General features: G+C 48.6%; 2 pseudogenes; both read left to right on the top strand.

Moving 5' to 3' along the window:
* Nucleotides 1–22,983: 22,983 nt before the first annotated feature.
* LOC149337321 (uncharacterized) lies at nt 22,984–25,362 on the top strand (annotated as a pseudogene).
* Nucleotides 25,363–25,725: 363 nt separating this feature from the next.
* LOC149337320 (uncharacterized) lies at nt 25,726–27,674 on the top strand (annotated as a pseudogene).
* The last annotated feature ends 213 nt before the right edge of the window (nt 27,675–27,887 follow it).

Genomic DNA, 27,887 nt, shown 5'->3' with positions numbered 1-27,887 from the left:
TGACGAGGGGACAATAAAAATGACGAGTAGGGGACAGCGCGGCTAGGCGAGGAAGCGAAGGCCTCAGTTGAGTGTCGCGACTGACCAATGTCGGTATGCGCCGACTTAACAGCCCTGGGAAAGCTAAGCCGCCTAGGAACGCGGGTCCGAGGTCGCAGTGGCAGTTACAGCGGTAACTGCCCGTTTGAGCCGGATAATACCTAATTGCGGGACAACGCCAAGGTCGAGGGTCATCGGGGAAACCGACCGCACTTGTTGGCACGACTGTGCATTTTCTTTTTCTTTTATTTTTGCGAGGGAGAGAATGTTTTACCCTGCACGTTCTGACACGGCTGTGTATTTGTTTTTGATTTTATTTTGAGGTGGAGAGAATGTTTTACCTTACAGGATCTGGAGGGCTGGCCATGCTCTTGATAAACCAATCATGTGAAGAGTGTAACATAATTGGTTGCTACCAAATGTGGGCCGGGCATTTACGTCTTTAAAACCGGGCCCCGGAGCCGGAAAAGGGGTTCTGGGCTAAGGTCAGATGTAATGCAGCTTCGGCTATGCCGAGTAAGGGCCTCCCCTAGTGTTAGCCAGTTCCACCCTTTTGTCTTTTTGCCGCCTAATTTGTCTCTAGTGCCGAAACTTCTACGTCGTAATGAAAATTTCTGTACATAAACTTCAAGTATTCCCTTTATCCCTGCATCGCAACTCATCGCAAGACCGTCTCTGACGGGGCACCTCTGGTGCGACGATAACTGTTCAGTCTTCCAGTTGAACAAACCGTCTCTGGCGGGGAGCCTTTGTGCGAGGAAGGAAGATAAAGAGAACAGTGAACTTTATTGTAAGGATTTTATAATCAGATTTTTTTCCCACTTGGTTAGGTTCATCATTCGAACGGTGGTTATATCCTCACAAGTATAGCATGATATCATCTGACGCGTATAAGAACTGCGCTTGGATTAATAGTTTCTCACTCGATGCCATTCTGTGTTCTTGAAGGGGCTAGCATAAAAGCTGGAGCGAATTAAAAGGACAAAGCAGAGATTGTTTTTGTTGTGTCCCCTTATTGCTTTTGTGTGTGTGCGCCCCCGCATTCTTCTCCTAACGACCACTCGCATCCTCCTCCTAACGACCACTCGCATCCTCCTCCTAACGACCACTTGCCCCTCGTCGCACGCTGTCGCCAGATGCCCCCCCATGGTGCGCCCCCGCATCCTCCTCCTGTTTTGGGAAGCCACTCCCTCCCGTGGACGCTTCTCCGCTCCCTCCTTTCTTCGGGCGGCCAGTTCGGCTCCTGCCTCGGTCGACGCTGGTCGCAAACTCATCGGCTTTAAATAAACGAAGTCTTAAAGTACCGTGTGCGTCTTTCGCTGCATTCAACACAGCGACCGGACACGACAGTGGCGACGAGAAAGTGGATTCGACCCGCGCTACGCAACGCTATTGACAAGCCATGGCTACGCGAGGGTTTCCCAATCAGATACCAGAGTTCAACGGCTCATCGTGGTCATCGTGGGTTGGACGCCTTCAGTTCTACTTTGAAGCTAACAACATCACAGACCCAGCCTTGAAGAGGGCCAACCTGCTGACGCTGTGCGGGGAGCAGACCTACGATACTGTCTGCGCCCTTATTCAGCCAAGCACACCAGCGGCAGTGTCTTACGACGACATCGTAAAAGCGCTGCAAAAGCACTACGACCCAAGGCCATCCGAGGTCTACAGCCGGGCTCGCTTCCAACGACGAGATCAACTGGGAGGAGAAACTGTGAGCGCCTACGTAGCCGCGCTCAAGAAGCTCGCTGCCGACTGCAATTTTGGAACGCTGTCGACAACAGCTACCGGGCAGGAGGGAGACGCAGCTTCTTCTGCTAACACCACCATGCTTCCCTTGGACGTGATGTTACGCGACAGATTTGTGTGCGGACTGAGTGACGAGTCACTGCAGCAGCGCCTGTTCGCTGAGAAGGACCTCACATTCAGCAAAGCTTACGACATCGCCGTTCGAGCGGAGAGCGCCGGTCACCAGCAGAGAGGGATTCGCCGGAACACCGAGCCGGTACACCAGACAAGCAACCAGGTGCGCAAGCCTTCTGTTGTTGTAAAATCGGTCAAAAAGGCACAACGCTGCTGGCGGTGTGACGACCAACACAACCCCCAGGGATGTCGATTCCAGTCAGCCACGTGTAATTTTTGCCACAAGCGAGGGCATATCGAAAGAGCATGCATTACGAAACGGAGACTTCCCAGCCTAATCACAGCGTCAACGCCTCAGAGAATACGCCGCTATCTGATCTCCATGGAACAACATCAGCAACACCATCTGTGTTGTACGACCTGAACACCATGAATCTCGGCACGCGACCGAAGATTTTTACAGAAGTAAGCGTACATCACCAGCTGATTAAGTTCGAGGTGGACTCCGGCGCAGCCTGTACTTTGATCAGTGAGGACACGTTCCGAACTTCATGGCCATCTGACGCACCCGCCCTGCAACAAGACGACACGCACCTGCGAACGTGGTCAGGACAGAATCTGCCACTATTGGGCTCTGCCAACGTGCAGGTTAACTACAACGGCCAGACCCATACGCTACCTCTGCTTGTTGTGAAGGGCACAGGATCAAGCCTTCTAGGGAGAAACTGGTTTTCTCCACTAGGCGTGATGATATGCGGCATACACCAGACGCCGAGCCAGAACATATTTGAGCAACTGCAAGAGAAATACGAAAGAGTATTCTCGGAAGAGATTCCAGGAAACGAAGGGCCCCCGGTCACACTGGAGTTGTTGGACAACGCGCAACCCAAATTTCTGAAGGCCAGGCCGGTGCCGTTTGCTCTCCGAGATTCAGTTGAAAAAGAGTTGGACAAACTGGAGCAGCAAGGTGTCATCGAGCCGACGCAGCATTCAGAATGGGCCACACCACTTGTCGTAGTTCGCAAGAAGAACGGAACCATACGCCTCTGCGGAGACTACCGGAGCACCGTCAATCTTGCGACTAAAGCGTCCTCTTACCCGCTACCGACACCTGAAGAAGTATTCAGTGTACTACGTGGCTCAAGAGTCTTCAGCACATTGGACCTCACCCAGGCGTATCAGCAGCTGAAGGTGAGCGAGTCAACTGCTGAATTATTGGCAATTAACACACTGAAAGGCTTGTACAAAGTCAAGCGACTGCCTTTTGGCGTAGCTGCAGCCCCGGCCATATTTCAAAAATTCATGGAGACAGTGCTTCAGGGCATCCCAGGAGTTTGTGTCTTCCTTGACGATGTCATCATCAGTGGCACTTCCACTGAAGAGCATGCAGTGCGCCTAGAGCTCGTTCTCGAAAGGCTAGCAAACGCTAATTTGTGCATAAGCAAATCGAAGTGCTGTTTTGCGGTGCCAGAGGTGCAATTTCTGGGACACCGAATTGATGCGGAAGGCATTCACCCTACCGAGGACAAAGTGCGAGCGATCACAGAAGCACGAGCTCCAACAAACAAGCAGGAGCTACAGGCTTTTCTCGGACTCTTGACGTTCTACGACCGGTTCTTGGAACAAAGAGCTACCGTGGCCAACGACTTATACCAACTCCTTCGGAAAGATGTGACATGGACATGGTCGCCACGCCATCAGCAGTCATTCGATGCCCTGAAAGACCTGATTCGAAGATGTACAGTCCTCCGCCACTACGACGAAAGGAAGCCTCTGCTTTTGGCTTGCGACGCATCACCGTACGGAGTCGGCGCGGTTCTATCGCAAACTGACGAGCAAGGAAGGGAAGCTCCCATCGCCTTCGCCTCACGTACGTTGTCGCAAGCAGAACGCAACTACGCGCAACTTGACAAAGAAGGGCTAGCCATCGTCTACGCGGCGACACATTTTCACCAGTACATTGCCGGCCGGAAGGTGACCTTTATAACCGATCACCGACCGCTATTGGGCATTCTGGGACCACAAAGGCCTATGCCACCAACTTTGTCTCCGCGAATGACACGTTGGTGCATCAAACTCTCAGCGTACGACTACGCTCTGGTCTACCGCAATGGGAGTAAACATCAAAACGCCGATGCGCTAAGCCGTCTGCCACTAGACGCAACTGTTGACGAACCATTTCCACCAGGAGACGTTCTGATGTTCGAAGCACTGCCAGAACCTCCGCTTACAGCAGGCACAGTTGCAGCATCTACGCAGAAGTGCGCAGCTCTCCGGCTAGTTTACACAGCTGTTCAACAAGGCAACGTGCATAAACTCAAAGGGGACAACTTCGACGCTTACCGCAGGCGAGCTACAGAGTTGAGCACCCATCGCGGCTGCATCATATTTGGGTCCCGAGTTGTGATGCCGAGAGAACTACGCGCACAAGCTATGTCTCTCATCCACGCCGGACATCGGGGCATCGTTGCAATGAAAAAGTGTGCCAGAAGCTACATGTGGTGGCCTGGCATTGACAACGACATCGAAACAGTGGTGCGAGAATGCAAGCCTTGCCAGAGCAGCCGGAGCGCCCCGCCGAAAGCTCCTGTCCCAGAATGGGAAAAGCCAGACACACCATGGCACACACTGCACATTGATTTTGCAGGACCAATTGAGGGCTGCACTTTCCTTGTGGTCGTAGATGCCTACACAAAGTGGCTTGAGATAAGGCAAATGGGACAGACGACTTCGGCAGCAGTCATTGACAACCTCCGATCACTATTTGCAACGTTCGGCCTGCCGCGCAAGGTAGTGTCGGACAACGGAACACCGTTTGTGTCTGCGGAGATCCTCAAGTTTTATCGCGACAACGGGATCTCATCAGTTACATCGGCCCCCTACCACCCAGCGACAAACGGACAAGCCGAGCGCTACGTAGCCGAGCTAAAACGCGCCCTTGAAAGAGATCAGACAGGCTCGCTGCAGCGCCGCCTTGCGCGCTTTCTCTTCAAGCAGCACACGACGGTTCAGAGCACAACAGGCGAGACCCCCTCGAAAATGATGTTCGAGCGTGAAATGCGAACCCAGCTCACAGCCATCCTCCCCGAGCCAAAGGCAGAGACGTTCCGGGAAGAAAAAGCAATTCCGCGCTGCGGCACGCTTAATGAGGGGCAGCGCGTCCTCGCCCGACAGTTTCTGAAAAAGCCACGCTGGGAGGAAGCTACAATTGTCAGACGCATAGGCCTGCGCTCTTGGCTCGTCAACATACATGGCACAGTAGCACGCCGACATCTCAACCAGCTGCGTAGATTTACGACGCCGTCTGAGAGCTGTCCGCCAGCGGAGAGAACACGTGCACCATCTTCCCACATAGCCTGGCACCTCTTCCCGGAAGAAGAGACTTCGCCCAGGACAGACCTAGGAGACACAGCGAACAACAGCCAGCCTACAAGTGTTTCTCCCCCGAGCGCACAAAGCCAGCGCGCCTCCACGCGTGAGCGCCGACCCCCTGCACGATACCAGGCAACTTTCTAAGGGGGAAGGAAGTGTTGTGTCCCCTTATTGCTTTTGTGTGTGTGCGCCCCCGCATTCTTCTCCTAACGACCACTCGCATCCTCCTCCTAACGACCACTCGCATCCTCCTCCTAACGACCACTTGCCCCTCGTCGCACGCTGTCGCCAGATGCCCCCCATGGTGCGCCCCCGCATCCTCCTCCTGTTTTGGGAAGCCACTCCCTCCCGTGGACGCTTCTCCGCTCCCTCCTTTCTTCGGGCGGCCAGTTCGGCTCCTGCCTCGGTCGACGCTGGTCGCACCCTCATCGGCTTTAAATAAACGAAGTCTTCAAGTACCGTGTGCGTCTTTCGCTGCATTCAACACAGCGACCGGACACGACAGTTTTCTCGTATACTTATCTCGTACTCGTGACATCCCACCGAGTGTTTCACTACTGAACCCAAAACCGAAATCATACTAGGAAAGGTGATCAGTTTTGCAGGATGTACTGAGTGCACGCGAATTTCGCGCGGTCATGTCTGTACGCTAATGCCTTACGTGTCATTAGAAAGCGAAACATGCAGAAAAGATTGTTTATCGACCCCTCTTTCCTTGCTCTACTTATGCCTTATGCCTCAGCTGCAGCGGCAGAGCGGATGTACAGCGCGATACGAGAGCGCTATCTGTTCGAACTCGGACGTGTGTTTTCCTGCTCTGTCCTGCCTTCCCAACCGAAATTCTCCTGCCAGGAAACTATCCAGGTTTTTACAGGTTTTTCTTGTGTTCCTAGCGAAGTGTTTCTTTTTTTTTAAATACTCAATTTTCGTGGCGGTATTTGCCTGCAATAATGTAAGGCCGTCAGTTGGCGACTGCAACGCAAGTGATTGTACATCGCAATCTCTTGCCAGTACCGTCGTAATTTTCTCTGCACGTTCATAGTGAGTGCAACACTAACATTTTACTCCTCCCGTGCACTAAAATTGTGAGTACCATGGCGAGCAGAATTTGGACGGTTCGGTGTTGTTGAGGTTACCAACTCAAAAAGGTAAAAAAAAAGAAACTCTGCCACGAAACTGGTAGACCACATACCAAAAGTGCCGTCGCGCAAGCGTTGAAAAGCATTAAAATAATTCCGTGAAATATTATCTTTACTCACGTAGAGTTGAACTGCGACCGTTTTCACAGTTTATGTCCGCGAAATTAAAGCGCAGGTTTTCACCCATGAAAGAAGGCTCGGATAAAATCACGTCAGTTCGCGTTGAGCACCTTGCTTTTCGACATTACGACGACGGTATACCTACGACTTGCCTGCCGTTTAATTTCTAGTAGATTATGCCCTTTTAACTCTACATCGGTCCCAGTGGTGATCTTCTTGTGTCTTCCTTTGTCCCAGTTTCAAATCGCTTTGTTCTACTCAATCTTTGACTTTCTTTTCATACAGTGCTTGCTATACTTCTTGCATTTATACGATATAGGCTCTTAGGTATCTATTATTGTTACCCCAATGCAGCGTAGACAAAACTAACCCGTTTTAACGCCACTGATGCTTCAAAATTACGACTTTATAGAATGGCTAAACCTTCATTTAAGAAGCTGTGAGCTTCGGAATCAATACTGACAGCACAGAGTGACAATACCCTTCTTTCGTTGAACATACGCAACAGGACAAGCTTCCTACCATTTCATAATTCTCAATAGTTAAGCACGAAATAAACAATAGTATAGAACGAAGTTGCACACAAATTGCAATGCAAACCTAGTGGTTTATTATCCCCTGAAATGAGCTGGTAGGAAAAAGAACTCTATAGAAGAAACATGCTGCCTCTGAACCGTGTACTTAAATTGTAACGACCTCCGTCGTGGCGTATTCGCATCGTTGAGAAAGCCACCCAGATATCTGTGGCCACAAATGCTGGACAAAAGTCTCGCATTGCAGAAACGAGTGGCGCATGTCGAACAATGAATAATGTGGCTAAACACTACGACCTGGGATCTGGGATAACCACTGAACAATGCGCATTGCACAGCAGACAGCTTGCAGATGAGAAGCTCTTACCCTCTCCCTCTTCATGTGTTCGAAGTTTGGTCGCCTATAGGCGCATAGAACTTCAGAGTAAGAAGCTCACCTGTGACACGTTGGATTCAGAGGCGGGAAGGAAGACTACTGCGTGTGCGAGGCCATCAGCGTTTAGGGAGTTGAAGGCAGTGAAGTTGGCGAAGAATAAATGCAAGTTGGCTGATGAAGACACAGTTCTTACAAGCTGTCGATTCGTGATCTGAACTGTTACGGTCGACTACTCGCATAAACAGCGGTCGTGATCCTTGCTGAAGCAAATCTGGCACAATAGAAAAATGATCGGGCGCAAAAAAAGAAACAAGCAGCTACGCTCCAATCAAGCTATGAAGGGCGCACCTGCGCCTCACTACGCACGTCACAAAGCAGCATCGCACAAAAAGCAACGTATTCCCGTACTGAAAACGATGGCGACCTTTGTAAACTGTACCGCTTTGCTCAGAGCTAGTCGCATCCAGAGAGCGGTCTGCGCGGTAGAGGGGAGAAAGAGAGAGAGGGAGGTTCCAGTATAGAAATGCAGAGACGGCAGACGGTACAGTCAATTAAAAATGTAGGCAATCATTCCAGGGCATTTAACCGGAGCGACATGCCGGTCTTCGTACAGGATGCAGACTGGCGCCACCAAGAGATAAGTAAGCTGAGCAATAAAACAGAAAGAAAAGCAAGATATGCAATAAAAGTAAATAAAACGCGCCAACGAAAAAAACTGTACAAAAAGCTCAAGAGCGGCCATGAAAGAGGTTACAATCGGTTTCATGGAGAGGTTAAAGCACCGTTAGCTTTAAAAATAGAGCGACAAAAATTAGAATTCATGGTATTGCTACGAAGGGCGTCAAAACGGACTCCAAGCGGAATATACAGACCGTAATACTGAATCGCGCAAGGGCGTGGCTATTTTGTGTGTAATGGTGTGCAGCTTGTGCACAGACCTTTGGGCTAGTTGGTGCATTGCAGTCAGGTACATGAGATAAAACATGGACAAAGAAGGACTTGGACAACAAGGGCGCCCGTCCTGTCCAAGCCCTTTTTAGTCCATGTTTTTTGCGTTTGTACGTGACTGCAACTTGCAGGCGTCTTTCGTTGGGAAATGCAGAGCACTGCAGGCTCGCAGCTCGGCTTTCAAAACAGCCGTGATTCACGCCACCGTACGCTGTCAAACATCACCGAGTTTATTCAATTTTTTCTTAGTGTGCTTCTATTGTACTCAATTGGATTTTGCGTAACAATAGACACAAAAACATGGAACGTAGTTTTCCATTCATGTCAAGAGTCGCGACGCTCAGTATGCACACGCTAGCTCTATTGTCCCCACCTGTGGGGCCTGCGACAGCGAAAAGTTTTAGTGAAGTGGAAACAAAAACCGTCTGGATCGCGTGGACTTAGCTACAATGTGCGTCTGACCATTCCTGCCGCCGAAAAGAGCCCATGCTATAGTGAGGAAGTTTTGTCGCCTCTGCAGCGTTGCGCTGACCACATAATAGTAATATGCTTGTGAGGTCAACTCAAACTCAAATAAAAGAGCGCGAAAAGCGCGGACAAACAGACAAGAGGAGAAACACGGCGCTGCCTCGCAAGTAAAAAGTATATCACACGACAGTAGTACATTCAGAACCTGGGGGGGGGGGGGCATAAACCAAAAAGTCACACCTGGACGGGGCCATGGTAAAGAGAGGGTAGGTAGATGGTTTCCTGACGCACACTAAGGAAACAAGGGAGGGTAAAGTCACAGGGTGCTAGCCGACGTTTCGACAAAAGGACTTGTCTTCGTCTGGGCAAAGCGTTCATCATTGCCGGGGTTCATATACAGCCTTCAATCCGAGGAGGAAGGCCCAGTGAAAGGGAAGGCGTAAAGTGGGAAGGGTATTAGCATGGGAAGGGTGCATCTTGTCCAGGCATCATGGCTACTAAAGAGGATTACTTTGAACAGGACCAGCGTCTTGTTCAAACATAGCGATCAGGTATGCAGGAGATGGTGGAGGCTTACCTAATCAAGAAGGACTCGGATTCCTGTGTGGCGTCACCATCTGTGGCCTTGCTTGACAGGGAGATAACCTTTTTGGCCAGATTTCTTAAGGCGACCAGGCGATATGGGTCTTTGGCGTGACATCAGCGTGACCGTTAAGGTTGTCGTGATTTTGTTTGTGCGCAATTTTATGGAAGTGTAATTGACGGGTGCATCACGGTGCATGCGAAGGGACAGTGGGCTATTGTGTTTTGGGTTGATTATCGCGGTTGTTGTGTTTTTGTGCTGTCTCACTGTGGGTAGAAGATACATATATAGGCTTCTTCATTGAATAAAAATTCAGTTCATAGTCTGCGCCCGTGTCGTGCCTTCTCGTTCGGTGTCTTCGTTTTCTGCGCAGTTTTCAGTATGTATTGGGCTGCATGGCGGAACAAAGTGCAGGGCGAAAAAGAAGAAAACTGAAGCAAACAGAAGAGAAAATGGGCTCTGGTTCAGAAGAAAGAGTGAAAGGAAGGGGTCAGTGTTACGAGGCAGCGTTCCTCGGCTTGAGCGAGTGATGAACGGTTTGTTTTCGAAGTCCGTCGGAAACACGAGACGACGATAGGACGGCTCGGGCGGACCGGCGCTGTATGTGTGTGTGCACTGAAGCCTATCCTTGTGTGTGTTTTAAAATGGGTTCATCTCTTGTCGTTGTAGTATGTTCTAGTTAGCCACCGCGGCTTACAGCAAGATGCGTGTTTGATATTGTGTACTTTTCCTCTGTGTTTTGACATCTTACGTTTGAACGATGGCAGGAAAGTCATCTATTGGCTAAAGACTAAGTTTTGCCGCGAGGGTTGTCTATTGGCTGAGGACGGAGCTTTGGCAGAAATGCAACAAGGTTGGTGCGTTCGAAGGAGGGCGCAGGAGGCTGGGTGTGTGGCAACCGGACAGATCGGTCGTGCGCGGCCTGTGGAAGACCCGTAGCCGAGCGTGGATTTGGAGGCGCGAGTTGTTTGAGCGGCGGCCGGACGGGTTGGCCGTGTGGTGGCCGGCGGTGGTCCGTAGTCGTGGCATTTTAATGTTTTAATTCAGTTCGAGCGGAAAGGCCAAAATGTTTCGGCATATGTAAACCAGTCCTGTACATATTGTAATAATTACCTTCTTCAGGAAAGCCTTCCAACTGCCTTACCGTCTGAATAACTGCACACCTCTCTGAATTCACCAGTAGCGAAGTATGTCCCTAGGGTCACTCACGAGGCCCGCCCGGTACCAGTCACGTCAACGTCAGGATAACAACATCGACGAGGCAAGGGAAAAAAATTGTGACTGGCGGGATGGAATTAGTGCGGAAGCCAAGCACCCCTGAGAAATGATAGCAAGAGGTGCAAGGCATAAGGTAAACTTATAACGCTAAATTAAACTAATAAAAGAACAACAAACAAAATAGAAGGAGGAAAAAGGAAATTGGTGGAAGTAAGGACGGGTGGAGAGGAGTGGAGCGGAGTGTCAGGGTGAAAGAAATGATAAAGCTGTGACATGAAGTACTGGGGAAACCTTTGGTGATGTGTAAGACCTCTTTAAAGTATTACGTCACTACCGGAATGTACCTGAAAGGTTCTAAGCTTCCTATGGGTATATTGATCCCTGCTAGTTGACAGGCTTCTAATTTGTGTATTAGGAATGCCTCTGCGTAATTCTATCCCTTGCACATTAAAAGCCTATTTGATGAATGAATCTCTTAACTGTGTGGGGTTTAAAATTGGGGAGATAAGTACGTTCTCCCGGTTTAAGCGCGGCTGACACAGTTCAAACAGCCGGACCCCACCGAGTGGTAGAGAGCGCTACCGAGCGCACGCCGACCACGTCGGGCCTTGCTCTGCGGGAACAAAGAAACGGCACAATGGCTGACACAAACAAGGCATTTATTGCTATAACAATAATAACGCCAGTTAGCAACAAAATACACTCAGAGATCCAGGACGTCCGGCTCACCAGCACGGTTACGAGCGAATATTCGCCCACGCTAGGGCAAGGGAAAACTCCGAGGGCGGACGGGACAGGCTGGCGGCAGCATGTTCTGATCAGAAGGCGCCCACCGGCGAAAAGCGGAGCCGCGAGCGACACGTCCGCGTGCCTTCCCGATGCCGAGCAGAAGAGACCCGTCTCCGCGCGCGAGCAGCGAACGCGTCATCCGTGGCGCTGGTGTCGCTGCGACGCCAGCGCCCTCCCCTGTTTGTTAAGTAACACAACTAAGGGGAGTACGTTGCGGGGGAGCTAACCACAAAGAACCAGTTGAGGGGGAAAGCGAACCACAGGGGACTCGGGCGTCCCCACATCCCCCCAACGTTAAATAGACCTACACGCCTGCAAGTACATGCTATGGAGGAGTCTCCTGCTCTTCATGCACTTGAGTCAGGTCATACAGCGGAGGTCACGCAGACTTCCGCAGTATTCCGAAGGCGGCGTGAAGGTCTCCGCTAGAACGTCTCGCGTGGCCCGCGTACTACGTGTCCGCAGGCCCGCGAAGAGAAGGCCGGTTGACCACCGCAGGCCAGGATTCTGCAGCAGTCGCCAGGGCAACGGCAGCTGGAGGTGGCTGCTGTCTGGTCTCGCCACGGCTTCCCCGGATGGATGAGGCGAACAGGATACAGGATGCTCCGTCGCATCAGGCGGTAGCGAGACGATGTGCACAGGACAGCAAGCCGGAGTGGCTCCACTGGATCTGCAAGATTTCCGAAACACACTCCGCATGCCTTTAACGTAGGTCACGGGAGGGGAAACGGCGTCCACAAGGGCCTCGTGGCTCAATGCTCAACTCGCTAGCAAAACGTGTAGGGCGGCTGTGCAACGCAAAGTTCGAGTGAACAACGCCCTTTCTTGAGTTGAACGAGACTGCTTCGTTCATGCGAGGTTACAAAACGGGTGGGCAGCAAAGTGCGCCCCCTCTCAACACCACGGTCCGGTGGTCGTCTCTCTTGCGACATGGTGCAGGCAGCTCTGAAAAGCCTTTGGCCACGCTATCTTTGTGACAACTACCCTCAACAAAAGACCCGAAACGGGATTCGTGCGCGCCGTCGCGAGGAGACACCAGCTCTGGAGGGGTGGTCCTACCCCGCTCACTGCACGTAGCAGCTTCGGAGCGGTCGGCGCCCACCGTATCGGACGGAGTCGGAGCACCCGGTGCAGAGCTGCAATACCAGCGAGCTCGAAGCGGCACCCGTGGCCCCAGGCCATACGGATCCCAGAGCCGCGGCTCCCAGAGTCGAAACAGAGACAGCGAGAAAATATGTACAGAAAACTCGGACCACCGACGCGGCTTCCGTACTCTCTCGCTTCGGGTTCTGCAACTCCGCGTGCGCTAGGCCTCGCGCTCCCTCGCAACACAGTTATCGGCCTCACCTTCAGAATCCGCTGTGCCACACACGCAGAAGAGGTAGCGATTGCTCTCGCGGCCTCACATTCCAATTCACAATACATAACCACCGACTCGCGCGGGGCCTGTCGGAGCGTCGAACAAGGCTGCGCTCTCTTCCTAGCCTATCGAATCTTTCGAAATTGCATACGGGATACGGACTCCGCACACCATTACCTTATATGGGACACTGCTCATCAGGGGTTGTCAGGAAACGAGGCAGCAGACGCAGCCGCCCGCGCGCTCTCTCACCGGGCAGTTTTCTCCTCCCCAGCCGATCAGGAACCCGATTTTAATCCGGTCTAACCCTTCAAATACCTTACAACCTACTATCAAGATAGTCATCGCCTTTTCCCTCGCCCATGTAAAGGTTTCAAGAAGGCGTATGAGCGGCTCCTTGTCCGCCTTCTCACAAATGCATTGCTGTGTTCGGGAACGCTGAAACATTTTGACCCGTCCTTTAACGGCAGCTCCCCGGACTGTAGAGCGGTGTCTTCGGACACCTAATACATGGTGTGGGGCGCCCCCTCCAATCCGGTTATTCCCTCCATCCCCAACCCAAACTGGGAGGACTAGGCCCAACAAGCCTTAGTCGGGCGCCCTCGGCTGGCGGCCACCGCTGCTGGGGTCCCAAACTTGGGAGCCCCACCTAGAGCTTGTAAGGATCGATCCCTTACGGGCTGATCCAAACATACCTCCTGTCCCTTCCTAATAAATGTTTTCACCACCACCACCACCACCCCAGAGAGGCCAAATATGCGCCTTTCATTTGCTCTCGAAGCTGCCGCTCTTCAACGGTTTCGTAGCTTAATTAGGAGAGAGAGAAAACTTTATTTACACAGGAATTCGGGCCACGCCCCAGGGTCCCCGCACGACCCCACTGCACTCAAGTGTTTATGTTCCGAAGGTGCATAACACTGGCAGCACGGCCGGTGGCGATGGTCTGCACGGCCGGGTCCTAGCTTAAATCGCGTCTAAGGTGTCTACTGTCCCAGGGGCCAGTTATGCGCCTTTCCTTTGCTTTATCCGAAGGTCTAATGAGGAGAAAAGTTCTGACACTGTGACCTCCGTTTTACCTATCGTAGTTTCACTTCAAAAAACTTGTGCAGGTACGGGAAACAAAGCAAAGTCTAAGATTGCGAGGCGAGAGCGCGTAGAGCAGGCTATTAAGGCTTGTTGATTGAAACTAAATTTAAAGTGGACGTAGTGAATGTGGCCCAGTGAGTGGGCCTAGGCTTTGGCTTTGTGAAGTGTCAGTGTACTGATGCTTACATGAGAAAATTATGAGTATGCAAATTTTCAAACGGGACCCGATAAAAATTGCGTTCTGTTCTATAAAGCATTTCAATTTACGGCCAAGATGGATGTATGGGATGAAGATAGGATCGTGCCTTTTGAAAAGGGGTGATAGCAGCTGCCACCATGCTCCACTTTTAAGCATTAAATGCTTTTAGCTCCCGTTGTCGGCAGTGTGGTGACGTCACGCCAAGACCGAGAGCCAACATCCAGACACTGAAACCCACTAATCCGGGCACCGAATTCCACTCATCCGGGCACTGAAACGAGAACATCCGGGCACCGTACGAGATTTAACGATAATCAACGAGATTCTCTAAGTCCTCCTACGGGACCGGCATACAAGCGCCGGTTGCTCTCCAAACGAGTCACAAAAAATAACTGCTGCAAGTGTCTTCTCAATGTTCATGAAGATATCATTCGAGCTGTGCATTTGATAATGCACGGAATTATAATTTCCGATTTCTAATAACGCGTGCAAAAAGCTCATATATGCCACGATACACTTCGTTGTCATACATGATCTGTTAGGGTCTTTGAGAGAAGGCCGCTTAGAGAAAGAGGGGAGCTCCAGGGCGAGAAGGGCTTTCGGCAGAAAACTGGTTTCGCGCCCTCTCCAAGGATGCCGCTACGGTCCTACACTCACGCATGTAGAAGACCGGCCGCTGGGCCTTCAGGTCATGCCGTTTCCCCCTCTGGCAGGCAGATGTATACACGCTCGCGGAGTATTCGAACGCGCTGCATATGCATTCTTGTCAGGCCTGCGTCTCGTCGTGTACGCGTACGCTTCTGCATCGTCCTGCATTTCAATGCCGCCACCGTCACAGCTGCTTAAGCCGAGCAATGGAGCCTGATAAAACGAGAGGTAGTAAGCGTCTTGCGGAAAGCGATCGCTTTGCGAGTGACACGCCACAGAAGAAGACTGCTCGCCCCTGCCCTGCCGACAAAGAACACTAGACCCATTTCAAGATTTTGGCTAGTACCATCAACAAGCAATGTGTTATGTCCGTAAAGATTTCATGTTTACTCCACTCTCGGTTACGGGAGAGGCAGAGATTTTTTCTTTGTTTTTGTTTTACAGTGTTGTAAATTATTATTTAATTCGTATTTCAGTAAGGTTTCCTACACTTCTAACCTTATGTCACCTCTGTTCTTTTCAGCCACCGATCTCTCAATCGCTTTGTGCTAACTTCCACCGCAGCTTTATTTACATGAGCATTGTTACCTCTAAAACTTAGGGCCTCAGCAAGAGTGACTGTGATTGCATCCACTTCAGGGTGGATACCATCACACCTGAGTATGAGCTGTTCACTTGCTTCTACAGATCTAGCACACACAGCACAATAGTCATCTTCTTCCTTAAAGTTCTTTTTGTAGCTGCGCGTCCTGAGACATCTTGACCTAACTTCAAAGAGTAAGTCACTGCCTCTTGTGTTATCATAGAACAATTCTTTCCTGATCTGCCTTTCTTAGTATCGATATAGTTCTGCACTATGCTTCTTTTCCATTCAATGAATACAATTTTTACCTTCCGCTTTTTTAACCAGTCGTGTTATGGTCCCTTTCTCCGTCCTCGTGTCCGGCATATTTACTGGTTAGTTTTCATTGTGAGTCAACGCTCTTCCTGTATAAATATTTAAATACCTGAGCTGCCCACGTCTTAACGTCCAATTTCCTCAGGTGTTCTTCATACAGTATTTTAATCTGAGCTTCCCGTGCTTCGAATGATGCCCTGTCCGTATCCCCCTGTAGCGCCTTATTTCTGTTTTTGCCGTGGGCACCTAGTATTAATCCTCCAGCAGGTCTCTGATGGATCTCAACTGAACTTCTGCTCTTAAGCACAGAACCGCATTCCCGAAAGTAAGCCCTGGCACCATCATTCCTTTCCAAATACCTCTCAGTAATACATCTTCATTGTACCCCCCTTAATGCCCTGTGTTTCAATATCCCGGCGCATCGTCGCCCTTTTTCCATAAGAGACTGTTCGTGTTTGTATCAGGGTGTCGAACCGGAACTGAACCCGAACCCGAAACCGGAACCGAACCCGGATTTTTGCCCGGAACCGGAACCGAACCGAACCCATAATTTTTTCGCCATCTTGGAACTGAACCCGAACCGGAACGATTCAAAGGAACCGTTCCGAACCGGTTCGGGACCCGGTTCAGCCCCACTTTTTTTGCATCCCGGCATACGTCTTGTTTTCCGACAAAATGATACGATCTATCGCATATACGTACTTGCCCACCCGTAGCTGTCTGCGCTGGGAAGTGCGAAAATGGTACCCAGTATATGCGACAGCAATCTTTCAAGAGGTCTGGTGCGTGGGAAGAAGCCTAATTGACGCTTCTGTAATGTACTGCCGCCAATTCTAAACACTTGTACGTCAGGTTTATGTGAAATCTTGAGTTATTACTCCTCCCTTTCACATATTTGTGTAAATCTTTAATCGAAGTGTTAGGACTGCTCTAACTCAGTAAAGTACTAAAGACACGAAACTTTTCCTTGCGTGCTTTCTTCTTTCAAACGATGCGTTAGACGTTGGTGTACATGGAGCACCGCGTGGTGTCCACCAACACATAATAAATAATTTATGTTTGAATTTCTTCTTGATCGTGTTTCGGCTTCACCAACATAACAATGGCTGTGACGTGTAGTGGAAATGAGGTCGCGTGAGGTGCTATAAACGGCAATATAACTGTTGATACGTCGTTCGTTGTAATTATAGGTCTTGAAGTCGGCTGATATAAGTGCTACAGTGCGTGAAAACAACGTATCAGCGTTTGTATTAGTTTTCCCGTGCCTCACGTGACCTAATGTTGAACTCACGTCAAAGCCATCATTCGGTTGATGAAACCGACACAGCATGGGAGAAAAAATTATTTTCTAAATTATTTAGTGGCAGTAGGCGAATACCACACGGTGATCCATGTATTCTAATATATATGGCGTCATTTGAAAGGAGACTTCCAGGTAAAGTATGCGAAGTCCTTTTGGCCTAGCATTTGAAACGGTTACGTAATCACCAATTAAAATTGCGACGGCCTTCAAACTTCTCCGCAGCGCACAACGCTAAGTGGGGGACGCATGATGACGTCATCGAACGTATCCGTACATTTTCAACGCATAAACGCCTGCTTTGAAGGGGAAAAAAACAACGGAACCGAAGTCAAAGCCCGCCGAACGTTGTTTGGAAGCGTCCAACGAGGCACGGCAGGGCGTGGTTGACGGCAGCAATAATTTAAAATCATTTCTTTCGTCACATCACACTGAACTTCCCCGCACTCCTTTGTTGCTTTGAGAAGTGCAAAATTTAATCGTCGATTACGTCACTATTTTATATGGTAGTGCACAAAACTTAGTATCCTTTACCTACAGCCTGTATAGATTTGAATCCTTGAGTATCGCAAAATTCTGAAAAGGTGGCGCAGTTGCCCTTTAACTTGCACTGACATCGCGCAGCATACGGTGCCTTTTGCGTTTCGCCTTCATCGAAACGTGGCCGCCGGGGACGAGTTCGAACCAGGGTACATCGAATAAGTAACCGAGCGCCCTAACCACTGAGAAACCGCAGTGCGTAGTGCAACATTTACTTTTGTAGACGCCCGTTGTCTTAGACAGCAAGTTCTAAATAAAACCCCTCACGATGAGCCTGCAGGGCAGTAAAGTAAAAAAAAAATGGCTCAATGGCTGTGCAGCTCTTCTGCTGATTCCAAAAATACAAAAACCAGCGTGCTCTGTCGCGCGTCGAAAATCCCCAGCTGGTCTCCGTTAATCTGGAGCCCTCCACTACACCGTCTGTCATATAGCCCCAATGTCTACTCGACACGTTAAACCTGAGATATTACTACTAGTATTACCAAAAGAAGGATGTATAAATTGGTGCAGCTTCTTTTTTTTTTAGAATCCGCATAATCTTGTTTGCGCGCGACGGAAATAAGCAACGAAAGGCGGGTTATTGGCAACGGTGGAGATGTACTAAAAAGGAAAAAATTAAATACCGATTACACAAAAGGGCAATGCGGAAATACATGTGCTCGCTGGCATGCGATAGTGATTACGCCCAAAAATATGGTACTGCGATGCAATGTAACTACGATGAAGTGATTTCGTTATGCCGATTCGCTGAAATTGTTCTGCTTCTAAGAAAAAATTTCTGCCAGTCGCCAGCGCGCGGCTCCATCCGCTGTTCTCGCACTGCTCGATCTTGAATTCTCTGTCTGGCGACTTATATCTACTTTTCGCAGTCATATTTCTCGTTCTTAGTGTCTGACACGACAGGCTTATGCTTGTTAGTGTTTTTTTTTCTTAGAACGCTTGGGCGATTGAATACGTTGAGCCTTCACAACAATCTGCCTCAGTGCCTCAGTGTGCATCAAGGATGGAGGCTACACGCACGCAGTGCGGTTATTTTGGAGAAAGCAGGCTATACTGCTAACGCAGTAAAAAGAACAACTAAAAGAGTATGCATAGTCTTACCTCTGACTCCGAGTGGGATTCGTACTAATGGCGGCGCAACAGAAAACTCTGTTTACAGATGCTTTAGGCTATTCGGCTATCTTGTAGGCTTCTTTTTATGGTTGTTGCATGAAAAATTTGGAACCTCTCTGACCCTCCTCATGCCTTACTTGACCGCGTCGAATTCAGCGATCGCGTCATAAGGCCTTACGTCACCATAACTACCTGCGTCCGCCCGCACGTGAAAATTCCAGACGGTGCACACGCCATGAAAAAAGGGGAACCAGTCAGGAGGTTGAACTTGCGCAGCATATTCCTCCTGCGTTAAAGTGCACTGTGTCTGAACAGTGACCTGGTGGAAGGCGGCGGTTCTGCGCCCTATGAACACGAAAATTTCGCACGGAATTCAAGAGCTTTTCATCGCAGACGTAAGTGTTATAATGAAATGTATTATGTCAATGAGTTTTTTAAGAGACTGCTTAAGTATGTTCTAAAAGAATACAGCATCATGACAAAAATATTATATTATTGCTGAAATTGTTTCTCGTTGCTCGCAGAGGTTGAAATGCACTGACTACGGCACAAACGCCCCTTTGGCGCGAAAGTAGTACGTCCAAACATGTAAGGTCCATGTCTGAAGGGTGAAAAAGGTTTTTGTGGCCGAGTAAAACTAAGTCGAGCCCACTTATAGCGAACCTGACGGTCCCGCAGGTTCCATTCGTTATATCTGATGTCCGTAGCAAGTGAATTCTTCTTACAACAGCCAAAATTACTAAGGCCGCTAAACGCGGCAATTATTTCTTACAAAGCTGCGTTATGCGTGCCTACTTTTGCAAAGCAGAGCCTGCCGCGGCTCTTTCCAGGCTAACTAGGGCGGTCATTTAATCCTCGTCGAGACCTTGCTGCCAACTATCAAATTTAGGGACGGCTATAACTAATCATGGATGAAGTGTGCATGGAAACTGGTGGCAGGTCGGCCACTTAAATGAGATTCCTGGCAGTAGGAAGAGCTCGCACTTGGTGTTCAACGTCTCCGTCAGAGCAGGCGCTTCTGCGATTTTGTGGTCCGCAGGAACGTAGTTATCCGAGGAAACATCCGGTCGGCTATGGATCAACGAAGCGTTGCAAGAAATCTGCAATCATCAGGTCACGCGTGTTTTCGAGCTTCTTCTGTCGTTACTGGGCTGATGCAGCGACGAAGTAGTGCAGCGCTTGTGGCGCAGAATGCATCCGTTGCACTGTCAGCTATATGACAATGCCTGCACATTGCAGCGGCGCCAAAGATTGAGACGACTGGGCAAGCTATGCATACCACGTGACTGGGATAACGAGCAAGGATTTTAAAAATTATCTAATCGCTGTTTTTAGTTGATCCGCGAGATTGGTCAGTAGCACCGCGCTTCTTCTACTCAGGATGCTTTGCCTACCCGGCGAACACGTAGGCAATGATTGCCCTCGTTGGCCATCGACGCGGGTTTGGCCGCCGGTTACTTACTATTTCAATAGAGAATTATAGCATATCGTTGCCGTGTTTACATTAGCATTTACAGTGTTACCGGACGCCGGACTTCCCGGTTAGCGCTGCGCACAGCAGTGCCACCTTTTAATTCCATTTCCGGGTTGACATGTTCTTTCCGGGGCGGTGCAATGAAGGTTGAGAGCCGCTATTTCATCTGCGTGCTTAGCGGAAGGACGACCTCTACAACCTCGGGGTAGTTCACCACGCCACCTCGTTCACTATAACCGAGTGGTGTGGCCAGAGTTGTTCGCTGTATCTGCGACGAATTTCCGTTGCCCTTATGCATATTTTCACGGTAGCACCACACCCGCTCGAAATAAGCGAGCGTTCGTTATATCTGTGGCCATTAAAGTGGGCTCCGCTGTACATCCGCTGACTTCGCTTTAATACACTAGTATCAAGAAAGTTTAGGTAAGGCTGTAGATGTATGGGTAGAGGAAGTAATGACCGATCGCAACATTTGTCATGTGCCTTGTGGAGAGGCCATACAGGTAAGTAAAAGCCAAGAGTGAGAAAAAAGAATGAATCAGCACTCGCGAGCATGTCCAGAAAAGACAGGCAAGCACTTACCTAATAAGCATAGCTGCCAGAAAGGGGTTGTTTGTAGCTTTGGAAATAAATGCCTGAAACAAGTTGGTGGACAAATGGTGCACGCCAGATTAACCCCTCTGTATCACTCTATCAAGGGCGCAAAATATTCTGTGGACGCAAAGGTTGCCTTTGATAGCGCCCCAGGAAGAGTCCCAAACACTCTATCACGAACAAATTTCTTAATTTACTGTAGTGAGAAGCCACGATTAGCTGAGTTTTTGAAGATACTGAGCTATAGGGGCTCAGGATATATAACATGAGTCACAAAGGCGATGTCGAATAGGTGATTTAAATAAAATATGTTTGGTAAGTTCTTTATGTTAGGGAGAGCCAGTGCTCCCACGAGGCTCTCGTTGGGTGGGGGATGGGCGGTGGAGGGATTCTCAAACATTTTCTTACCATGTAGTAAAGGAGGGGGGACTGGCAAGTCGGTTTCGGTGTGACGGAAAGGTATCTGTCTGTATGTATACGTGCCGGTACATGACAGTTTCATTTCTCAGTAGTGCGCGGGAACGTAGCGGGCGCGTGCGGCGTCAATTCTGGGGCCCCGTAAGTACACTGCGTACTTACGGGGCCGTAAGTACACTGCGTACGAGACCTATTACTCGCGCTACGGGGTCTCCCAAACTGCTCAAACAGGAGGGTCTTGTAGATGCAAAATGTATCGGCTTTTCGTCCTACACCTCATAAGGTAGATTATAGCGTATATACACAGCCGATTTTCATTTATTTCGAGTACATTTTATTTTGCGGCTCTTTTAAATTCGTCTTTTTTCTGCTGCGGACAATAAATAAAATGGGTAAAGTGAGAACATCTCACATTAAACAATTTTTTCCTGCTCAAGTAAAGCAGTAAACACGACAAAAGGAAGAAAGGAGATGACACGAGCGCTGACTAACAACTGGTTATTTTATTCTGGAAAAAAAGTATATAAAGGCGCAGGGCACTGGAAACAACCCCCCCCCCCCCCCCAAAAAAAAAAAAAAAAAGCAACTAAGGTTAAAACTTAAAAACCATACTGCGCATGCACATCACCGTCGAGTCGTGACGTCTTTTTCAACGAAATTCGAAAAGTATCTTCGATAGTAGACGGCACTCCCCTATCTCCTGAACCTCACACAATGCCAAGAAAGCCTGACTCCATAACTACCAAACTGATAGATGGTGTAGCAACACGCTCATCTGCTTCCCCACTTAGAAAGACAAGTCTCCTGTTTAATCACTCTGATCTAATTTTTAGGGAGATGGTGTAGGCCTTTATGATCAGGAAGGATGCAGATGATTCACTTGCCACATAGCGCTAAAAAGACACGGACACACAAGAAGACACACAGGACGGGCTCTAGCGCCCGTCCTGTGTTTCTCTTGTGTCCGTGTCTTTTTAGCGCTATGTGGCAAGTGAACCATCACGAACTCGCCCAAGCTTCTATTCGGACTATACTGATGCAGATGAGCGTGTTGCTTCAGCATACATCAAATTCGTAGGTAAGGAGCCAGGCTTTCGTGGCAACTGTATAAGGTCAAGGAGATAGGGGAGTGCCATCTACTATGAAATATAGTCTTCGAATTTCATTGAAAAAGATGTCATGACTCGACTACGATGTGCACGCGCAGTATGTTTTTTAGTTTTAATTTTTGCTTTTCTGTTTTCTGGATGGTTCACTGTGTCCTGCGCCTTCATATAGTTTTCCGAGAATGTAATAACCAGTTGTTAGTCCGCATCTGTGTCGTCTCCAGACTTCCGTTTGTCCTGTTTCCTGCGCTGCTTAAGCAACCGTTACCATAGCCCACTTTTATGTTCTCGTAAACAAAACTTTGCATTTTTTATTTGTATAGCGATGTGCAAGAAAAAAAGAAACGCATATCACTGAAACCCATCTGCGTTCTATTTTTCTTTGTCCTGAACCCGTTTGAACCCGTTTGAACTGGTTCGAGACATCCCGAACCGGTTCGAACCGGAACGGAATGGCCCTCTGGAGCCGAACCCGGAACTGAACCCGAAAGGCGTGAACCCGAACCCGAACGGAACCCGAAAAAATACCGGTTCGACACCCTGGTTTGTATCAACGCAGAGCTGTAGCAACGCGGTGCCATCTATGTTCTAGAGATGGAAGTAAATGCGAGTAGCTTGTGCTCAGATGTGATAGATGGCAGTATTACAGCGAGTAGCTTGTGCTGACATGCGATAGATGGTAGTATTACAGTGTAAGTTTTGAAGCCCCTTAGGTTGTCAGCGATGCGATTCCCTCATCACGGCCAGCGGCATTGATTGGTTGATTGGAAACATATTTATTTGCTGGATATTCGTAGAACATGTGGGTGGGACGCTTAGTGCGGTAGTCACTGGTTATTGCTGCTTTGCTGGCCCTCCCCACCAGCCGGTGCTGACGGTCAGGATCATCGCTGAGCAGAATAGCCTCCCACAGCTCCTCTGAGGGGTTTGGAATGTTTTGAATGGGGTCAAGTAAGGGATTAAATTGGCATGCCCACACCATGTGGTAGAGGTTAGTTACCTCTCCGCGGCAAAACTAGGTGTGGGGCGATGAACGAGGTTTTAGGTAATTTACGATGCTAGCGCCTCTTCGTGGCGAGCCCCTCATTCATCGCCGCAAGCGTACTTTTGACGATCGTCGAGAAGCGGCGCTCGCAGCCTTTGCGGCCTAAAACCCCTTGATATTGGAAGTATCGCAAATCTGTGAATTTTGCCGCCGCGCCACCGACCCTCAGACATCCTCCTCTCCCTCCTCTCTACTTGAGCTTTGCTGACCGATGATTGGACTCTCCGGCTGCCGCTAGCCGTCGCCCGCGAAACGCGCATGAAAGCGTCAAATTGCTTGCGTTTTTGTTTTTCACCGGCGCCATGTGCAGGCCGTTTACCTATGCTCCGGGTCGAGCTCCAACGAGTTCAAGCGCCGCGTTATCCCTGGCTGCTGCGCATTTCAGCGCACAAGTCGGCATGAAAATGGCTTCATGCTCTTCGTGATTCCTCGAGGGAAGAACGCCATCATTCGTGCAGAAAAGTGGATTCATAACATCGGCCCTAAGGGCTTCACTCCAACGAATTACACCGTCCTCTGCGAGGTACTGTGCGTTTCTTGGTACCTAAAGTAATGTGTGCACTTGAAACTTCTTTCGAGCTCATCAGGAAGCGGACAATCTTGCTTAATTCGCTGACATTGTTTGTCGTTACGCACATTATCCTTTCCATTTGATGGCATTGCTCTCTGGGTTATATTCGCGATTGCTGGCTTTCAGATTGCCCCTATTATAGCCGCTTTAGTTTCTAGATCGCGGTGGGGAATTCCGCAAAAAGTGTTTCCACCGCGGACGTTCCTTTTTTTTTTCTAGGAAATACGCGTGCTTCTGACGTGGCGTACAATAGAAAGCATGTAGATATTCGTAGCGTTTAAGGCAGTCTATATCCCGCGCGCCCCAGAGCTCTAGTCTGGTTGGAGAAAAGAGTGCCGTGTGACGCTGTTACACCACCATCGTCTGTCTGGGGGTGGTTTAGAAGTTTCTCAGCGCGCGTACACGTGACCTCAAATATTAATCCAGACTTGTGAGTTTGACTTATATAATCACTAAACGCGCTGAAACCGTTCTTTATAACGCGTCTTTTCGAAGGGGCTTGAATAAATTAAGCAGCCGAGTATTAGCGACGGCTTTCAAAACTGACTGTAGCGAAAGACTCCGCGAGCTGAATAGCAATTCATTTTATAGCGCTTTGGAAGATTTTTCTGTTATAATTTGCTCTCACAAGTTTTCTTTATAATAATGCATAACATTGAAGCTCCATTTCGCTACTGATCAGTTTGAGCCGCTTATACTGCAGAATTAAGGGAAGGATGAAATTAAGGCCTAATGCAATTGTGACCATTTTTTCTCACCGGAGTGCGCCAAAGCAAAGGAAGCCTCTTGCGATAAGGCTGCCACTCCCAAACAAAAGTGGTGAGTGGTATTTATTGTATTTTCAGTATCATGAAAGAAAAATACCTAGTAAAACATTAACTTTCCGCATAGATGCCCAGTAAAAAGCTACCAATGTGCCGAACACCGGAGAACATTTTACGGAATTAAATTTGCTGTCGATTTATATGAAATATTTGTTTTGCTCCCGCATGCCTACCTGCGAACAGCGTCACAGCAGCATTGCCTGACAAGTCATCCCATGAGTATGCTCTTTTGAAAAATTGCGCTTCCATGCAAACTTAAACCGGTGCTCAAGGCTTTCAGGAGGCTTTGGCTTTTCCATTCTAGTGCCAGCCGAAGAAGATGCCTCGATTTACAACGACTGTTTTGAGCAGTGAATTCCTGACGGTGAGTACGATCTTGGTCGCACCACCTGCATTTGCAGTGCCTGACATTTTCCTTTCCTGCAGATTTCTCGACAGCCAAAGAACTGCATGAAGGCAGCGTCATGCCTTCAAGTCCTGCTTCGTCTTCCCTTCAATATGGTCGTAAGTGGCATTGATTGTTTTGTCAAAAATATTATTTTCATGGTCGTAAGATTCTTGCCGTTTTGCGCATTGCTCGCTGCTACTGAAAAGCGCTTGCAATGGTATAAATACGGCACATCAGGGGTTCGGTATCCGAGAAGTGCTTGGCTTCCTCATTTCAGTCCAAGGCGAAGAAGATCCCGATGTTCATGAGTCCACAAAGCTGCCGTTTCCAGAGAGTGAGTATTGGGTTTGACTAGACATATTTGTTACCTTTGTCTGAGGCCTTTGTTTTTATTTTATTAGCAGATCAGGAAACAGCTACACATTCCTCTGCGGACAACATAGCGACACCAGAGCCTCCTGCATCTTACATTTAGCATGGTTGTAAGTTTTTGTAAACTGTGCCTTTTATTATATTAAGAAAGTTTTCCCCGGTGCCTAATGGAATACTTATATTTTCTTTAGCAACACACTATTAAACGGTATATCAGAACTGGAGAGCCTTCATAAAGAATCGAAGAGGAAACTAGGAGCTGCTAAAAGAAGATACCTTAAAAGTGGAGAAGAAAGAGAACGACTGAAGTCGAAGGCTCAACGCCTTTTCAGTGACAACCAGATGAGGCCACAAGAGTGGCTTTTAGCCCAAGGGATGCGCTGGGAGGCCAACAAGCTTGGCAAGTCGCTCAAGCTGCGTCTGTCCTGTGGGTGCCAAGGGTACAGTGAACTGAGAAATTATGGTTTTCCGTTTCCGTCCGAGCGCACAATCCAAAGCCATGCGGAGAATTTCAAGTTTCAGCCTGGGCTTCTTCAAGACATGATGGAGGCTCTCAGAATGGAGGTACTCTGACTAACTTTATTTAAAGCCTCATACATAGAAGCGATGCGTTTCTGAATCTGCCTGTCAGACGTGAGAGGTAATTGAGTCCTATGAATTGGTAATGGCATTAAGAGACCTGTTAACAGTGTTAGGATTCACTACGAGTACACTGTGTAGCTGTTTTGTGTTTACTTATTTTGCTTCTCTTATTACTATATATATTGCTGCACTATTTCCGTGCACGGTATAGTCTACAGTGTAGATTAGATATGGTTATGGTGAATATTGCGTTTACCCTGTGGCGTGTATCTCGTTTTTTCCTCCTAGATTAACCTCATCAAGAACGAATTACGCCACGCCACCTTAATGATCGACGAAATGCAAGTTACACCAGGGCTCGTTTAGAATCATTCATGTCGCTGTGTTCCCTGCGCTCCTACATTGCCTTTATCTGACAGTTTTTTCCTCTTCTACATCCTCCTCCTCCTCCTTCTTCCTCCGGAAGATACGCTAGCTACTCACGGCTTAGTGTTCATGTTTGGAGGGTTGTCCACTCGGCGGAAACAAACGATTCCCTATCATTTAACGGGAAATTCATTCAATGCTGTGATTTTGAAGGAAGAGATAATTAAAGTAATTACGGCATGCGAGACACTGGGGTTGAAAATTCATGCAGTGACTTCCAACATGGGGGGCGGAAACCTGGTCCTATGGAGGCTTTTTGTCATTCATGCAGGGAGACACAGCAGGCCGCACACGAGCTGTGTTCACTCATGCGACACTGCACGAAGGCTGTGGTTTTTTGCTTATTTCATTTCATTTTCATTTATTGAACCCTCAAGGCCAAAGGCATTAAAGAGGGGAGTGGTTACAAAACATGAAGATACATAAACAGATGCAATGCATGATACAAAACAAAGTATTATATTCCTGTTATACAATGTTAGCTAGTGCAGAACGAAATTGCTGGTTATAACTTATATCGGCGATATCTGCGGGAAGGCGGTTCCATTCGCGTGAAGTACGAGGCAAGAAAGACTGAAATGCAGTTACAGTGTTACACGTTTCAATGCCAACTTTGTGACGATGATCAATGCGGTTTGACACGTATCTGGGGGAGGAAATGAGGTCATCATGTAGCATGGGATGATGGTATAGTTTATGAAAGAGGCTCAAACGAATTGTCTGCCGGCGGGATGCTAAAAGAGACAAAGAAAGATTAGCTTTCATGCTTGTTACACTTGCGGTACGGTTAAAGTTGGACAGGATAAAACGAGCAGCGTTATTTTGAACTAGCTCAAGCGAAGTTATCAGTTTATCATGATGGGGATCCCATATGGCGGCGGCGTATTCAGATGTGCCCCACTTGCTCAAAAATTTGAGGAACCACTTGACTAAAGATCAATTAATATACCTCCCGGATGATGTAGTAAAAAAAATGGCCTACCAACAAACGTTGTAAACCTAGTCACAATGACAAAATGAAAGTCAGCTTGGCTTACAGTTTATTTCACAACGATACATCAGATGGTTTGCACATTTGGGTAGAGAAAGGCTTACTAACCGAAAATGCGCTTTCCACGGCATGGTTTGCCTCAACGGTCTTTCGCTGGTTTCGCTCGTTGACATCAAGAACTACCAAGCTCGCGTTTTGGCAGTGCAGGTGAAGGAGCCCAGGAGGACGACGTATCTTTTTTTAATGAGACAGTGGAGTTGTTTTATAAAATTTCTATTGGTGCGCAGACTAAAGCGGTTTGGAAGCCTGTTCAAACAGGCATCATTTTGTCAGCACTGTCTGCACTCGAAGTGCAGGACATACTACTAAAGAAGTGCGATTTAAACTGTTTTTTTAAGTAGGTTCAGTGAAAATGGACTTGAGAACCTGTTCTCAACTCTGCGGGCAAAAAACCCAATTCCACGCATCTACGAGTTGAAGTGCAGCATAAGCGAGCGCGACGTTA

This window comes from Amblyomma mixtum, chromosome 7 (genome assembly GCF_055824585.1).
Source record: "Amblyomma mixtum isolate Tamu chromosome 7, ASM5582458v1, whole genome shotgun sequence".
In the NCBI taxonomy this organism is placed as follows: Eukaryota; Metazoa; Arthropoda; class Arachnida; order Ixodida; family Ixodidae; genus Amblyomma; species Amblyomma mixtum.
The sequence above is the reverse complement of the archived record's forward strand: the minus strand, read 5'-3'. Positions and strand labels throughout refer to the sequence as shown.